The following is a 16881-nucleotide window of genomic DNA, read 5'->3' as shown; positions in this document are numbered from 1 at the left end:
CTGACCCACAGTAGAAATTTGCTAATGGCACTGTAGCAGCCAGCTATGGGCCATGTGTCTGGGCCAGTATTTAGAGATTTGAATTAAAGCTTCAATTAAGACCTGGCAGTTAAGGGAGCACTGTAAACCTGCTTTGCTGGGAGCCCTGATAACTCATGCAATAGCTCCATTTTTTCCCAGTCACACTCAGATGGCACGAAAATTAGTTTCGCTACTAATGGTAGAAAAATTGAAGAAAAGTAACTCAGGTAGTTGAATGATCAATTGAACCACAGAACAACATTTTATAATGGCACAGAACCAGTCAGCCACTGGCATTGCATGAGGTATCAGGGTCTAGGCCAACATTTGAATTAAAGTTTAAATTAAGACCTGGTGGCTAAGGGAGCCTTTTTTTTTAGCTGGGAGCCCTGATACCTTATGCAATTTTTTTTCAGAGCAACTTTCAGATGGTACAAACATAAGTTCCATAGAGAACTATTGGTAGAAAAATGTGCGGGAAGTGCCACAGGTAGCTGACTGACCAATTGACCCACAGTAGAACGTTTTATAATGGTTCAGATGCAGTCAGCCATGGGCAATACATGAGGTGACAGGGACAGCATTTAGAGCTTTGAAATGAAGTTTCACTTAAGTTCTGGTGGTAAAGGGAGCGGTGTAAGCTTTTTTTGGTGGGAGCCCTTATACCTCATTCAACAGCTTTTTTTTTCACAGCTACACTCAGATGACACAAACATTAGTTTCATAGAGTACTATTGGTAAAAAAAAAATGTAAGGATAGTAACACAGATACAGTGGGGAAAAAAAGTATTTAGTCAGTCAGCAATAGTGCAAGTTCCACCACTTAAAAAGATGAGAGGCGTCTGTAATTTACATCATAGGTAGACCTCAACTATGGGAGACAAACTGAGAAAAAAAAATCCAGAAAATCACATTGTCTGTTTTTTTTTCATTTTATTTGCATATTATGGTGGAAAATAAGTATTTGGTCAGAAACAAAATTTCATCTCAATACTTTGTGATATATCCTTTGTTGGCAATGACAGAGGTCAAACGTTTTCTGTAAGTCTTCACAAGGTTGCCACACACTGTTGTTGGTATGTTGGCCCATTCCTCCATGCAGATCTCCTCTAGAGCAGTGATGTTTTTGGCTTTTCGCTTGGCAACACGGACTTTCAACTCCCTCCAAAGGTTTTCTATAGGGTTGAGATCTGGAGACTGGCTAGGCCACTCCAGGACCTTGAAATGCTTCTTACGAAGCCACTCCTTCGTTGCCCTGGCGGTGTGCTTTGGATCATTGTCATGTTGAAAGACCCAGCCACGTTTCATCTTCAATGCCCTTGCTGATGGAAGGAGGTTTGCACTCAAAATCTCACGATACATGGCCCCATTCATACTTTCATGTACCCGGATCAGTCGTCCTGGCCCCTTTGCAGAGAAACAGCCCCAAAGCATGATGTTTCCACCACCATGCTTTACAGTAGGTATGGTGTTTGATGGATGCAACTCAGTATTCTTTTTCCTCCAAACACGACAAGTTGTGTTTCTACCAAACAGTTCCAGTTTGGTTTCATCAGACCATAGGACATTCTCCCAAAACTCCTCTGGATCATCCAAATGCTCTCTAGTAAACTTCAGACGGGCCCGGACATGTACAGGCTTAAGCAGTGGGACACGTCTGGCACTGCAGGATCTGAGTCCATGGTGGCGTAGTGTGTTACTTATGGTAGGCCTTGTTACATTGGTCCCAGCTCTCTGCAGTTCATTCACTAGGTCCCCCCGCGTGGTTCTGGGATTTTTGCTCACCGTTCTTGTGATCATTCTGACCCCACGGGGTGGGATTTTGCGTGGAGCACCAGATCGAGGGAGATTATCAGTGGTCTTGTATGTCTTCCATTTTCTAATTATTGCTCCCACAGTTGATTTCTTCACTCCAAGCTGGTTGGCTATTGCAGATTCAGTCTTCCCAGCCTGGTGCAGGGCTACAATTTTGTTTCTGGTGTCCTTTGACAGCTCTTTGGTCTTCACCATAGTGGAGTTTGGAGTCAGACTGTTTGAGGGTGTGCACAGGTGTCTTTATATACTGATAACAAGTTTAAACAGGTGCCATTACTACAGGTAATGAGTGGAGGAAAGAGGAGACTCTTAAAGAAGAAGTTACAGGTCTGTGAGAGCCAGAAATCTTGATTGCTTGTTTCTGACCAAATACTTATTTTCCACCATAATATGCAAATAAAATGAAAAAAAAACAGACAATGTGATTTTCTGGATTTTTTTTTCTCAGTTTGTCTCCCATAGTTGAGGTCTACCTATGATGTAAATTACAGACGCCTCTCATCTTTTTAAGTGGTGGAACTTGCACTATTGCTGACTGACTAAATACTTTTTTTCCCCACTGTAGATGAGTGAAAGTTAGGGTATGTGCACACGTAGTTTTTAGGTGCTGCGGATTTCTCCCCGCGGATTTTGTAAAATCCGCAGGTAAATTTCAGGTCAATAGACCTGCGGTTTACCTGCGGATTAGGCTGCGGTTTTGCCCTGCGGTTTATCACCTCTACAATGGAGGAGATGGTAAACCGCAGCGGAATCCGCAGAAAAGAAGTGACATGTCATTTCTTTCTGCGGATTTGAAACCGCAGCAAAACCGCACGGAAAATTCCGCAGCATGTGCACAGCGGTTTCCATTTTACATAGAGTAACATGGTACTGTACAATGCAGCAGATTCTGCTGCAGACCCGTAGGGCCAGAAACGCTGTGGATCCGCAGCAAAATCAACAGTGTGTGCACACACCCTAAGTGTAGGGCTGCCTGTTTGGGAGCCCTACTTCTACAGGCAACATACATGAAAGAGACCCAACTGGGATTCTCCACATTTCAAAAAATTATTGTCACACACCACTAAAGTGTCATCAATGTTTACAGAATAGAAACAGTATAATAGGCCTCTGACACACTTTCCACTACAAGCAACTCAACCAGATGGAGATCCAACTTCCAGTCTCCACATTTCAAAAAAATATTGTCACACACCACTAAAGTGGCATCAATTTCCACAGAGTAGAAACAGTATAATAGGTCACTAACACACCTTCTACTACAGGCATCCCACCAGATGGAGATCCAACTTGGAGACTCCACATTTCTAAAACTTACTGTCACATACCAGTAAAGTGCCCTCAATTTCCACAGAGTAGAAACAGAATAATATTCCTCTATGACACATCTTCCACTACAGGCACCAAATAGAGACCTAGCTTTGAGTCTCCATATTTAAAAAAATTGTTTGTAACATTAGCAGGAACAGAAGCTATGACAAAGGATTAACAGACTGCAATAACTCGAGATCAATGCATGACAATAAAAACAACATCATCACCTAGTCTGCCCAGTCTGGGACTCGGGTGCAAGAATCAATGAAGGTCCATTACTTATTTATTATGGTGCTTGAACCATAATGAAACCACACAAGCCATCCATCAATACCATAATTAGGCAGAAAAGCTGAGGTCAAGAGTTTTTTTTATATATAAGTAATTTTATTAAATCAGCAAAATTGCAAAAATATAAAACAAAGAATACCGCTTACCAAGCAGGTAGAGAGGAAAATTTCATAACAATAATTATATTCAGTATACAAAAATATCAAAAACATGAATTTTATGGGCAAAAAGGAGAGTATAAAATAGATAAAGTGCGAATGTTATATAGTTTAAGGTGCCCATAGTCTAATAGTATAATGATGATTACATAATAAAGTGACAGTGTTTACAAAGACTATTTAAATGACAAGAAAAGCATAGCCTATTTAGTATATATGGCTGAAAAAATAAGGTGCCATTTAAATACGCCCTCAAAAATGCCCTTTGTGCCATTTGGGGGAAATTTTGGTGTGCCAAGTGACCAAAGTGGCTACCGAGGTGCCGAATGTGCCAAAGTGGCTAACAAGTGGCCAAAGTGGCTACCAAGGTGCCGAATGTGCCAAAGTGGCTACCAAGTGGCTACCAAGGTGCCAAATGTGCTAAAGTGGCTACCAAGTGGCCAAAGTGGCTACCAAGTGGCCAAAGTTGCTACCAAGTTGCTGAATATACCAAAGTGGCTACCAAGTGGCCAAAGTGGTACCGATGTGCCGAATGTACCAAACTGGCTACCAAGTGGCCAAAGTGGCTACTGAGGGGCTGTGTGCACCAAAGTGGCTACCAAGGATTCCTGCATGCCAAAATGGCTACCAAGGGGCCAAAATGGCCAACAAGGGCCCCCGCACATCAAAGTGGCTACCAAGGGGCCAAAATGTCTACCCAGGGGAGGCCCTGCTTGCCAGACTTGCTCCTGAGGTTCATTGGCACCAAAGTAGTTTCTGAGTGGCCCTGGGAACCAGACTGGCTCCTAAGGGGGGACGCACAACAAAGTAGATCTTGGGCTTCACATACTAAAGAGGCCCCTGAGAGGCCTCGCATGCCAGACTGGCTCCTGAAAGGCCCCGACATCATAGTGGCTGTTGAGGGGCCACACCATGCCAAAGTGGCTTGTGAGGGGCTGTACTATGCCAGTCGCTCTGGCTTTTACCAACCTAAGATGATTCGCACCACAAGAATGTCCACAAAATATTTCCATGAAAACGCATTATATGCTTTTGTCCATTTTTATTTTTCAGGGGTACAGCTGCAATTAAATGGTTGCTATTAGAGTTGAGCGAAACGGGTCGAAAAAATTCAAAAGTCGCCGACTTTTGGCAAAGTCGGGTTTCATGAAACGAAACCCGACCCTAGGATGAGGTCGGCCACGAGGTCGGCGACTTACGCGCCAAAGTCGCGTTTCAAAAGTTTGTTTTGCGCTCTTTTTCAGCCAATCAGGATCCACGGACACTGTGGGCAACGTAATGACATAGGCACGGGTCACCACCATCTTTCAGAAGGGCATGCAAGTGATTGGCTTGCTTTGGTGGGCGTCACAGGGGGTATAAAAGGGCGTGCACGCCGACCGCCATCTTACTTCTGCCGATCTTAGCATAGGGAGAGGTTGCTGCTGATTCTGTAGGGAGAGCGTTAGGCAGGGAAGAAGACAAAAAAACTGCTTCTGCTGCTAGCGATTTGGCCTGCACAACACACCAGTCACTGTGTGTGCAATGCAAGGGGAGGCTATATAGTGGTGTATCAGTGGTGTTGGTTGTTGGGCTGCCTTCTAAGGCTTCCTGACAGGCTGGCATTGCTGTTTACCCACTGCTCCGCAAACTGCTTTTTTAAAAGCAATCCAATCTCCCTTATCCTCTAGTCACTTTGGTCACAGCTGCGCCATCGAGCCTGTCACATAGCGCTCAGATATTCATTGGGCCTCAAACTGCTTAAGCAATCCCAATTTTTTTTTTTTGTCCTGCTGAGAAGAAAAAAAAACTGCCTCTGCTGCTGATAGCAATTTGGCCTGCACAACACACCAGTCACTGTGTGTGCAGTGCAAGGGGAGGCTATATAGTGGTGTATCAGTGGTGTTGGTTGTTGGGCTGCCTTTTAAGGCTTCCTGACAGGCTGGCATTGCTGTTTACCCAATGCTCAGCAAACTGCTTTTTTAAAAGCAATCCAATCTCCCTTATCCTCTAGTCACTTTGGTCACAGCTGTGCCATCGAGCCTGTCACATAGCGCTCAGATATTCATTGGGCCTCACACAATCCAAAAGTGTCCAGTGTCCAAAAGTGTGTGCAGACATTCAAAATCTCACTTATCCTCTAGTCACTTAGGTCACAGCTGTGCCATCGAGCCTGTCACATAGCGCTCAGATATTCATTGGGCCTCACACAATCCAAAAGTGTCCAGTGTCCAAAAGTGTGTGCAGACATTCAAAATCTCACTTATCCTCTAGTCACTTAGGTCACAGCAGTGCCATCGAGCCTGTCACATAGCGCTGAGATATCAGTGGGCCTCACACAATCCAAAAGTGTCCAGTGTCCAAAAGTGTGTGCAGATATTCAAAATCTCCCTTATCCTCTAGTCACTTTTGTCACAGCAGTGCCATCGAGCCTGTCACATAGCGCTGAGATATCAGTGGGCCTCACACAATCCAAAAGTGTCCACTGTCCAAAAGTGTGTGCAGATATTCAAAATCTCCCTTATCCTCTAGTCACTTTTGTCACAGCAGTGCCATCGAGCCTGTCACATAGCGCTGAGATATCAGTGGGCCTCACACAATCCAAAAGTGTCCAGTGTCCAAAAGTGTGTGCAGATATTCAAAATCTCCCTTATCCTCTAGTCACTTTTGTCACAGCAGTGCCATCGAGCCTGTCACATAGCGCTGAGATATCAGTGGGCCTCACACAATCCAAAAGTGTCCAGTGTCCAAAAGTGTGTGCAGATATTCAAAATCTCCCTTATCCTCTAGTCACTTAGGTCACAGCAGTGCCATCGAGCCTGTCACATAGCGCTGAGATAACAGTGGGCCTCACACAATCCAAAAGTGTCCACTGTCCAAAAGTGTGTGCAGATATTCAAAATCTCCCTTATCCTCTAGTCACTTTTGTCACAGCAGTGCCATCGAGCCTGTCACATAGCGCTGAGATATCAGTGGGCCTCACACAATCCAAAAGTGTCCAGTGTCCAAAAGTGTGTGCAGATATTCAAAATCTCCCTTATCCTCTAGTCACTTTTGTCACAGCAGTGCCATCGAGCCTGTCACATAGCGCTCAGATATCAGTGGGCCTCACACAATCCAAAAGTGTCCAGTGTCCAAAAGTGTGTGCAGATATTCAAAATCTCCCTTATCCTCTAGTCACTTTTGTCACAGCAGTGCCATCGAGCCTGTCACATAGCGCTGAGATATCGGTGGGCCTCACACAATCCAAAAGTGTCCAGTGTGTGCAGATATTCAAAATCTCCCTTATCCTCTAGTCACTTAGGTCACAGCAGTGCCATCGAGCATGTCACATAGCACTGAGATAACAGTGGGCCTCACACAATCCAAAAGTGTCCAGTGTCCAAAAGTGTGTGCAGATATTCAAAATCTCCCTTATCCTCTAGTCACTTTTGTCACAGCAGTGCCATCGAGCCTGTCACATAGCACTCAGATATCAGTGGGCCTCACACAATCCAAAAGTGTCCAGTGTCCAAAAGTGTGTGCAGTTATTCAAAATCTCCCTTATCCTCTAGTCACTTTTGTCACAGCAGTGCCATCGAGCCTGTCACATAGCGCTGAGATATCAGTGGTCCTCACACAATCCAAAAGTGTCCAGTGTCCAAAAGTGTGTGCAGATATTCAAAATCTCCCTTATCCTCTAGTCACTTTTGTCACAGCGGTGCCATCGAGCCTGTCACATAGCGCTGAGATATCAGTGGGCCTCACACAATCCAAAAGTTTCCAGTGTCCAAAAGTGTGTGCAGATATTCAAAATCTCCCTTATCCTCTAGTCACTTAGGTCACAGCAGTGCCATCAAGCCTGTCACATAGCGCTGAGATAACAGTGGGCCTCACACAATCCAAAAGTGTCCAGTGTCCAAAAGTGTGTGCAGATATTCAAAATCTCCCTTATCCTCTAGTCACTTTTGTCACAGCAGTGCCATCGAGCCTGTCACATAGTGCTCAGATATCAGTGGGCCTCACACAATCCAAAAGTGTCCAGTGTCGAAAAGTGTGTGCAGATATTCAAAATCTCCCTTATCCTCTAGTCACTTTTGTCACAGCAGTGCCATCGAGCCTCTCACATAGCGCTGAGATATCAGTGGGCCTCACACAATCCAAAAGTGTCCAGTGTCCAAAAGTGTGTGCAGATATTCAAAATCTCCCTTATCCTCTAGTCACTTTTGTCACAGCAATGCCATCGAGCCTGTCACATAGCGCTGAGATATCAGTGGGCCTCACACAATCCAAAAGTGTCCAGTGTCCAAAAGTGTGTGCAGATATTCAAAATCTCCCTTATCCTCTAGTCACTTTTGTCACAGCAGTGCCATCGAGCCTGTCACATAGCGCTGAGATAAAAGTGGGCCTCACACAATCCAAAAGTGTCCAGTGTCCAAAAGTGTGTGCAGATATTCAAAATCTCCCTTATCCTCTAGTCACTTTTGTCACAGCAGTGCCATTGAGCCTGTCACATAGCGCTGAGATATCAGTGGGCCTCACACAATCCAAAAGTGTCCAGTGTCCAAAAGTGTGTGCAGATATTCAAAATCTCCCTTATCCTCTAGTCACTTTTGTCACAGCAGTGCCATTGAGCCTGTCACATAGCGCTCAGATATCAGTGGGCCTCACACAATCCAAAAGTGTCCAGTGTCCAAAAGTGTGTGCAGATATTCAAAATCTCCCTTATCCTCTAGTCACTTAGGTCACAGCAGTGCCATCGAGCCTGTCACATAGCGCTGAGATATCAGTGGGCCTCACACAATCCAAAAGTGTCCAGTGTCCAAAAGTGTGTGCAGATATTCAAAATCTCCCCTGTCCTATAGACACCTTGTACCTTGTTTTACATTACTATATAGTTTGTTGGATTTTGTCTACATTTCTACCAAAAATGAGGAAGGCTGGTGGAAGAGGCCGTGGAATTGGGTGGGGGTTGGCAGCTGGTAATGATGGTGTTGGTGGTGGATCTGATGGTAGTGGCAAGAGCAAAATAGGACCGAATGCAGGAGGTGCTGACCCTGCGTCATCGTCTGGCTACATAAGGCCTCGAACGCTTAGTTTTCTAGGAGTTGGCAAACCGCTTTTAAAGCCAGAGCATCAGGAAAAAGTTTTGTCTTACATTGCTGACTCAGCCTCCAGCTCTATCGCCTCCTCTTCTTCAGTTGTAAAAAGTAAAAGCACTGAGTCGTCATTGGAGACTCATGTTCATGAACCACACCTTTCCTTGTGTCTTTCACCCCAACCAAGATTGAAGGATGACGCAGGCCGTACTACTGATTTCTCCATGGAGCTGTTTTCACATACCATGCCTGGATTATCAAGTGAAATGGTGAATTACCCAGGCCAAGATGAATCTGACATGGAGTGCACTGATGCACAGCCACTGATGGATGATTCTGCTGGTACATTCACTCAGAGCACTACATTGTCCTCGCAGTGTACAGAGCCAGATTCTGACCCTGATGAGACTCAGGTGCCCCTTCCCGCACACTATACCACCATACACGGTGACACAGAGGAAGGTGCACATGACATGGAAGAGGAGGTGATGGATGACCCAGTTGTTGACCCAGATTGGCATCCATTGGGGGAAGAGGGTGCTGCTTCCAATAGCTCAGATGAGGAGCATCCACAGCAGACATCGACATCGCAACAGCTGTTATCTGGCAGGCCCGGAGCACTCCAAAGACAGGTTCCAAACATCAAAAGAGTTGCTGGACAGCTTGTCCAGAGGGTCAAAAGATCACAGCGTGCTAGGCCGCAAAATGTCAGCCAAAGTAGGAAGAGTGCAGTGTGGCACTTTTTTGACCAAAATCCTCATGATCAGGCAAAGGTTATCTGTAAGAAGTGCGCAAAGACCTTTAGCCGAGGGAAAAATCTGAAAAATTTGAATACCAGTTGCATGCTTAGACATTTAACCAGCATGCACTTGCAAGCGTGGACACAACACCAAACCTTAAGTGCCACATGTGCAACTGATCACAACGAAGGTAGTCAGCAACGCTACATTGTTTCCCCCACTGTAAGCCCACCGGTTAGCACAGCAGCAAATGTTGAGGTGTCGTTGCAAGACCACAGCAGTCAGGGAATCCCACTGTTATATCAACGAAAGACTGATTCTAGGCCATCAGAAAGAACACCAACTCCATCACCATCATCAACCCTCTCTCAGTCCGCCCTGTCCACCGCTACTTCCACCATATGCAGCTCTCAAGTCCAGCTCACCCTCCCAGACACTATGAGTAGGTCAAGAAAGTACTCAGTCTCTCATCCGCGTACACTGGGTTTGAACGCCCACATTGCCAAACTAATCTCGTTTGAGATGATGCCCTTTCGGTTGGTGGAAAGCACAGCTTTCCGCGAACTCATGGCCTATGCAGTACCACGCTATGACCTACCCAGTCGCCACTTCTTCTCTTGCAAAGCCATCCCAGCCCTCCACCATCATGCGAAAGACCGCATTGTCCATGCACTCAAGCAGTCAGTGAGCGGAAAGGTGCACCTCACAACTGATGCATGGTCCAGTCGGCATGGCCAGGGCCGTTACGTGTCCATCACTGCGCACTGGGTTAATGTGGTAGATGCAGGGTCCACGGGGACAGCGGTGGTGGGACAGTGCTGCCTAGCCCACGGTATAGGAAACAGTTGGCTGTAGGCGTTCGACCCTCCTCCTCCTCCTCCAGAAGCGAAAGCTCGTCCACAGAGCGCAGTCGTACGAGCACTCCATCTGCAGCTGCCACTGTTGCACACGATGTGTCCCCCTATCGAGCAGCTAGTGGAAAGCGTCAGCAGGCTGTGTTGCAGATGATGTGTTTGGGCGACAGACACACCGCCGAGGTGCTGGCCGAGTACTTGAAGCGACAATCTGAGTTATGGCTGGGCAGTGTACATCTTGAGGCAGGCAAGGTAGTTAGTGATAACGGCCGTAATTTTGTGGCAGCCATAGCCCTTTCAAAACTCAGCCACATACCTTGCTTGGCTCACACCTTGAACCTGGTGGTGCAGTGCTTCCTCAAAAATTATCCGGAGTTAACAGCCCTGCTCCATAAGGTGTGAAGACTGTGCGCGCACATCCGCCGGTCGCCTGTACACTCCGTTCGTATGCAGAAGCTGCAGCGATTGCTCCACCTTCCCAACCACCGCCTCATTATCGACATTGCAACAAGGTGGAACTCCACCCTGCACATGGTGGAGCGGCTGTGCGAGCAGAGGCAGGCCATAATGCATTTGTGGGAGGATACACGGCCAGGCACTTTGAGAGCAGACATGGAGTTGACAGGTGTGCAGTGGTCGAAGCTGAAAGACCTTTGTAAAGTCCTTCAGTGTTTTGAGGAATGCACACGGCTGGTAAGCGCAGACGACGCCATCCTAAGCATGAGCATCCCACTTATGCGTCTGCTCATGCAAACTTTGACGCACCTTAAGGAGCAGGCGTCTGCAGCCAATGTTGATGAGGAGGAAGAGGAGGAGGGAATCCTTGATGACATTCAGCCATTGTCTGCTCAGGGACCTCTCCTGGACGAGGTGGAGGAAGAAGAGGAGGAGGAGGATGATGATGGGGATGATTACTTAGGGGAGGAGGATGCATCTCGTGGGGCAAGTGAAAATGTTGGCGTGGCAAGGTCTGGTACAGGGTTTGTGCGTGACTGGAGGGATGTGGATTTGCCAGAAAGTGCTCCTCCACCCAGCACTCGCAGTGCATCATTGACACCGGGAACATTGGCCCACATGTCAGATTATGCCTTGCGGATCCTAAAAAGGGACCCCCGCATTGCCAAAATGATGAACGATGACGACTACTGGTTGGCCAGCATCCTGGATCCACGCTATAAAGGCAAATTACAAAACATCATGCCACAGGAGAACCTTGACCTAATATTGGCTAATAAACAAGCAACTCTGGTAAATCGGTTGCTTGAGGCATTCCCAGCACACAGCAGCGGTGATGGTTCTCACACGAGCCGTACGGGCCGGGGGCAGCTTGGCAGAGGTGTTCGTGGTGCACACAGCAGAAGTGGCGTTGGAGACAGGGGTTTCATGACAATGTTGTGGACTGATTTTTCAAATACCGCTCACACAACTGGTAATACTGCATCGATGGAAAGTGACAGGAGACAGCAGTTGTCAACTATGGTTACAAACTACTTTTCCTCCCATATCGATGTTCTCCCACACAGGTCATTCCCCTTTGACTATTGGGCCGCTAAACTGGACACCTGGCCTGAATTGGCCCAATATGCCTTACAGGAGCTCGCTTGCCCAGCTGCAAGTGTGCTATCGGAAAGAGTCTTCAGTGCAGCTGGATCAATCCTGACAGAAAAAAGGACCCGTCTGTCAACCCAAAATGTGGATGATCTAACCTTCATTAAAATGAACCATGCATGGGTTTCCAAGGATTTTGTCCCACCTTCCCCTGATGACACATAGGGTGACAGAAAAATGGCTTGCTTTGGTCCACCTCTTCCTGGTACTTCACCTATTTCGCCTTTTGCATCAGCTGAATGTCCAACATCAACATATGCCACTTTCTAAAACTCCCTAACTGTGCTGCCTCCCCCCCATGGCCGGGGTCACCACCTAGCGCACGACACTGTGCGAGTGCCGTTGCCCTGGACAGGTGGGTAGGCCGACTCTTGGGCACGGGCACTGGCACAGGGTCCCTCATAGTGCAATCAAGTGTCTCTGACGGTGGTGGTGCACACCCGCCGTCAGACACACCGCTGTACTATGAGAGGCCCAGTGCCAGTACCGACGCCCACGAGTGGGCCCCCCTTGCTTGGGCAGGGCCCCAGCATTTGCAATCTTTACCTCTCCCTGCTCCTCCGCTGTGTAATCTGGGCCGTCAAATCCATACTGTGCCTGACACCATCTGAACCTGCCTCCTGATGTATAGATATATTTTGAATGTGTACGCTATCCATACATGTTATCCGGGGATACGGTACCCTTTCTAACCTTTGTGCAATCACGTGCAATCCATACTGGGCCTAACACCGTCTGAGCCTGCCTCCTGAGACATATATTTTGAATGTGTACGCTATCCATACATGTTATCTGGGGATACGGTACCCTTTCTAACCTTTGTGCAATCACGTGCAATCCATACTGGGCCTAACACCGTCTGAGCCTGCCTCATGCTGTATAGACATATATTTTGAATGTGTACGCTATCCATACATGTTATCCGGGGATACGGTACCCTTTCTAACCTTTGTGCAATCACGTGCAATCCATACTGGGCCTAACACCATCTGAGCCTGCCTCCTGAGACATATATTTTGAATGTGTACGCTATCCATACATGTTATCTGGGGATACGGTACCCTTTCTAACCTTTGTGCAATCACGTGCAATCCATACTGGGCCTAACACCATCTGAGCCTGCCTCATGCTATATAGACATATATTTTGAATGTGTACGCTATCCATACATGTTATCCGGGGATACGGTACCCTTTCTAACCTTTGTGCAATCACGTGCAATCCATACTGGGCCTAACACCGTCTGAGCCTGCCTCCTGAGACATATATTTTGAATGTGTACGCTATCCATACATGTTATCTGGGGATACGGTACCCTTTCTCACCTTTGTGCAATCACGTGTAATCCATACTGGGCGTGAGAACGGCTGGCGAGCTGTTAAGCAAGCTACAGCACCTGTCCAGACAAGTACAGGGATTCCCTAGCGAGGAGACTTATTTGATTGTTTTCAATGTTGGGACAGCAATTTTTGGGGAGCACTATACTCTGGATAATGATAGATGGGGCCCACCATACACTGGAACATTCCAAAGGTGGACATCAGACACTGGAGCAGCATTTACAGGGCCCATTATACACTAGAGCATTAGAAATGGGGCCCATTATGTTTGGAGCATTATTTGGGCCCATAAGACAGTGGAGCTTCATCCATGGGGACCAACATATACTGTAGCATTATGTGGAGCTCATCATATACTGTTTCAAACATTATATGGGACCAATGATTCTGTATGGAGAAATAGATGGGCCTCGTCATGAGATGTAAAAAGTGAGGTATTTTTCATTGTACTATACCGCTATTTATCTGCCGTATCGGAGCATGATGAGTTGTGGTATGTGTTAAAGGGGCGCTCTTTCGCCCAGGGCACATGAAAACCAGGAGCCAGCCCTCCCCCCCCACAGTTTGTAGCCAAATAACCCCCATTTTTCAGTGCGTAACTTGTATTATGAAGTTAATTAAGGTTGACAAGCTTAAGAAAGAAGAATTGATGCTTTTGGCATTCAAATGGGCACTGTAGGTGTGTTTCCTGTCCTCCTCTCACTGCCGACTTTTATTCCCCATTGACTTACATTGGGTTTCGTGTTTCGGGACGACCCCGACTTTTCCCTATAATCGGACGATCTTGCTCGACCCGACTTTTGGAAAAGTCGGGTTTCACGAAACGAAACGCGACCCTAAAAAAACCAAAAGTCGCTCAACTCTAGTTGCTATCATTACTAAGGTCCCCATCCCACTGAACCAGCATCCGATCCATGACCTTTCAGCAATACCCCGCTGTGACGGCGGCAATTGCTGCGTGTGACAGTGGGATACAACATCGCAGGGGGCATTCCTGAGCATGGCAGATCCCAGTCCCGGCCGTTTTCATCGCTGGGGTGTCATGCACCATACACTCCCAGTGAAGAAAATTGTTCATTGTGACCGCTGCGCTTGCAACACTGTGTTGTCGGGTTTGCGACATTGCATGGTCGCAATCGTCAGCCGTATCATTCCGTGTGAAGGGACCTTAAGGACTTACTAGTCCACTAATTGTACAATTTTATTGAGTAAATAGGGACCACTGCACTGCTATAAGAAATGTATGTGACAAGGTTCCCTGATTTCTATAACAAATGTTAGTGGCCTGATTAATGAAAATTGCCTCAGAGTAAAACCATTTTCGTTGTCCATAGCAACCAGAGAAACTGCTGAGGTAAAATGAAAGCTGACCTCTGATTGGTTGTCGGGGCAACTGGAGCACTCTGTCAGGCAGCTTCACTGTGTGAGGCCTGCTCTTCCTAATCTGCTAGTTACCTTCTGATTTCTGTGTTCGGTGAATAACATAAAGCAGAATTTCTGAAGGAATTTCCACTGAGGTAAATCTGCCCCATAATCTGCCCCTAAGGGTGTATTCACACGTGTGAGAGGAGCAGTTAACAAATCGCTGCCATTTTTTTCTCATAGCAAATTTTGCCATACAGTATTATGTAAGGGCTGAGAGCCAAAAAATAGGGCAAGTCATTGTTTCTTTCCCGCAGCCCTAAAATACAGTAGTTCACCTATGTTATTAATTTCATGGGGGAACTATGCCGTGCTTATTCAAGCAGATTTGCTACAGGTTTTGTGGCAATAAGGTCGTTTCACACAGGAGATTCTTCGCCGCGAATATTGCTGGACATTTTAGCTCTACAAATCACAACCATCATTATTTTCAGTGGCCGTATTCACATGGCCACATGACATCACGTGGCCACATGTGAATATGCCCATTGATAACAATGGGTCATGATTTTTAGCTAGAAAATTGTCCGCAATTCTCATGCCAAAAAATCGCCCCTGTGAAACGGCCCTAATGCTGTGGATTTGCTGCGTGTCTGTAACAATTTTGCAGCGATTTTCAAGGCTTCCGTAGGTTACAATAGGCAGTTTCCCAGCACTAATGCGCTTAAATGGGCTTAAGCACATTAGAGATTGTGATGCTTGGTCGACTTTTTGCTTGCAACCTTCATTTGACTTTGCAACTTTTGACACCAGTCACATGATTTGACAGGTGTCGCACTGACCATTGAAATCAATGGGAGAAGGGGAAAAAAAATCGCCAGCGGTCGCACAACCCCTGGCATGTTTTTGCCAATTTTTTTTCTTTCCCATTCATTTGTATGGGTAGTGTGAACGCGACTCTTGCACAAAGATAAGGCTACTTTCACACTAGCGTCATGTGACGTACATTGCAATGCGTTGTTTTGGAGAAAAAAAGCATCCTGCAAAGTTGCCTGCAGGATGCGTTTTTTCTCCATAGACTTGCATTAGCGACGCATTGTGACGTATGGCCACACGTCGCATCCGTTGTGCGACGGATGCGTCGTGTTTTGGCGGCCGCAACGCACAAAAAAAGTTACATGTAACGTTTTTTGATGCGTCGTGTCCGCAATTTTCGACAGCGCATGCGCGGACGAAACTCCGCCCCCTCATCCCCGGACATTACAATGGGGCAGCGGATGCGTTGAAAAACTGCATCTGCCGCCCCCGTTGTGCAAATCTTTCACAACGTGCGTCGGTACGTCGGCCTGACGCATAGCAACGGGCCCGTACCTACGCTAGTGTAAAAGTAGCCTAAGACATGACCACAATTTATTTCTCTCACTGCTTTCGCGCTGAGAAAGTTTGCCAGTGTGCATGGGCACATTGAAATCAAGGGGATGCACCTGAAGCACGATTTTGTCATGCGACAGTTGCATAAAAAAGAGCGAGTGTAAAAAGGCCCTAACGCTGATGGATAAGTATGCAATTAACATGTGCTTTTCTATCCCATAGACTTTTATGAGGCTATGATTGTGTTTTTTGAGTGCTTTTCAATCAGTACATGTGAGTAAAAAATAAGTGAGTTTAGCGCTGGAAAAAAATGCTTGTCTAAGTAACCTCTAAGGCCTTATTCAGACAAGCACTTTCCAAGTACCAGTCAAAATCACCCAGAAAAGCACTTTTCCTGGGAACTTTCTAGAGAGCTGTTGGCGGCAGGCTGTCACTGCAGGGTGACAGCCAACCCCTAACAGTTAATCGCAGAATAGCTCAATGTCACCACCTGTCACATACTGGATAGAAAAGGGTTAATACTCACCTACTCTGTCCTTACTGCTGGCCACGGCAGCTTCCTTTTGGTGCAAAAGGACATGCGTGATGTCAATGTTCCATGTGACCAATGGATCATCCCATGAACTAGTCACATGGGTTGCTGATGTCAGGCAGGTACATTTGCACCACAAAGAAAACACCATGGCCAGCAGCAGCAGGACAGGTGAGTATTAACCCTTTACTGTCTGGTGTGTGGCAAACTGGACTATGCTGTGAAAATCGCCTGCAAAAAAACACCTAGGCAGGTGTTTTTGCAGGCAATTTTGCACTCTTCATAGGAGATAATGGGTGATTTGTCAACGCTAAATGCTGGATAATAGTTCATGTTGCTATAATTTAAGCACTTTCAAAAAAAGTACGTTTAATGCATACTTTTCTGGCACATAGAGTTCTATGTAGCAATGCTCACG

The 16881-nt window shown here is 46.5% G+C and overlaps 1 long non-coding RNA gene across 1 annotated transcript in view; it reads right to left on the bottom strand.

The window, feature by feature from the left end:
- The window catches only part of LOC141050860 (uncharacterized), a 49635-nt gene extending 33061 nt beyond the window's left edge, over positions 1 to 16574 (bottom strand). Inside the window, exon 1 of the long non-coding RNA XR_012220543.1 lies at positions 16458 to 16574. This is a non-coding gene — a long non-coding RNA (uncharacterized lncRNA). The remainder of the gene's footprint in view (positions 1 to 16457) is intronic.
- Between the last annotated feature and the right edge of the window lie 307 nt (positions 16575 to 16881).

The sequence above is a fragment of the Dendrobates tinctorius genome, unplaced genomic scaffold (genome assembly GCF_039654945.1).
Source record: "Dendrobates tinctorius isolate UK_male_01 unplaced genomic scaffold, ASM3965494v1 ptg000154l, whole genome shotgun sequence".
NCBI classification, from domain to species: domain Eukaryota; kingdom Metazoa; phylum Chordata; class Amphibia; order Anura; family Dendrobatidae; genus Dendrobates; species Dendrobates tinctorius.
The sequence above is the reverse complement of the archived record's forward strand: the minus strand, read 5'-3'. Positions and strand labels throughout refer to the sequence as shown.